At 39.4% G+C, this 1,250-nt stretch overlaps 1 non-coding gene across 1 annotated transcript; it reads left to right on the top strand.

Moving 5' to 3' along the window:
- The first annotated feature begins 257 nt into the window (after window positions 1-257).
- On the top strand, window positions 258-344 carry TRNAS-GGA (transfer RNA serine (anticodon GGA)). Its single transcript has one exon. It is a non-coding gene; the product is annotated as a tRNA-Ser (tRNA).
- The last annotated feature ends 906 nt before the right edge of the window (window positions 345-1,250 follow it).

The raw sequence follows: 1,250 nt of genomic DNA, 5'->3' as shown, positions 1-1,250 counted from the left end.
ATGAGAAAATAGAGTAAAGTAACCATACGTTCTGTTTGCATAACGTGTATACGCCACGCCATACAATCGAAATAGAAACATGGGACGATTCCAGAATTTTGAATAGATCCGTGGGGATGAGAGAAGTTGTTGTTGAGAAATATGAAATTGGAAAGGAAGTCAAACTCCCTATGGAACCTGTGATCGGTTGTACCTGTACTTTAGTGATACGAAAACTCGCTATTCACTCAGTTTCTGGTCAATAATAAGATTATGTAGGAGAGATGGCCGAGTGGTTCAAGGCGTAGCATTGGAACTGCTATGTAGGCTTTTGTTTACCGAGGGTTCGAATCCCTCTCTTTCCGTTTCTGTTAATTCACCAACGTTACCGACCACAATGAAATTTCTAGTAAGAGGAAAATCCGTCGACTTTCTAAATCGTGAGGGTTCAAGTCAAGTCCCTCTATCCCCAATAAAAAGCCCATTTTACTTCCTAACTATTGTACCAACCTCTATTTTTCATTAATGGTTCAAACAAGATTCACTATCTTTCTTATTCTACTCTTTCACAAACGGATCCGAACTGACTTCTTTGGATCTTATCCCATTCATACAAATGAACATATTATAGTATAGGCAAGTAATCCCTATTATTAAGTAAGTCATTCACAATCCATATCATTATCCTGATATTTACTAAGTCCAATTTGAGAATACTTTTTTCTTTTTTAGTCCCTTTAATTGACATAGATACAAGTACTCTACTAGGATGATGCACAATAAATAGTCAGGATAGCTCAGTTGGTAGAGCAGAGGATTGAAAATCCTCGTGTCACCAGTTCAAATCTGGTTCCTGGCACAGAACGAACAATGAATGAATGCCTTTTCGGGAAAGAATGTTCTTGTTTTTCGTTGGAAAAACCAACGCCGACGTCAAGATCAGTCTCCTTTCCTTTCTCTTTTCGGGAGCAGAGCTGAAAAAGATGGCATTTTCCGATGGGAGCTACTTGTACCAATTTCTCGGAAGTTCTCACGCATACCGTAACCGCCCATCCCTATCCCTTTTGTTTTCTCCTTTGTCTGATTTTTAGCGTTTTGGGGGTTGTTTTGTTTAGACAGTTAGCATATGTAAAAAGATTGAATGAGAGAAACCTCTCGGATAGGATGGCTATAGCCCGAGAGATACTGGAGCATAATAAACAACTCGGCATACCTATGACGGTAGAGCTGAGTTGGAAACGCTTCCTAATCGTACCGGTACCTATACAAAA

Source organism: Aegilops tauschii, chromosome 7 (assembly GCF_002575655.3).
Source record: "Aegilops tauschii subsp. strangulata cultivar AL8/78 chromosome 7, Aet v6.0, whole genome shotgun sequence".
NCBI classification, from domain to species: domain Eukaryota; kingdom Viridiplantae; phylum Streptophyta; class Magnoliopsida; order Poales; family Poaceae; genus Aegilops; species Aegilops tauschii.
This window is presented reverse-complemented; position numbering and strand designations above follow the sequence as displayed.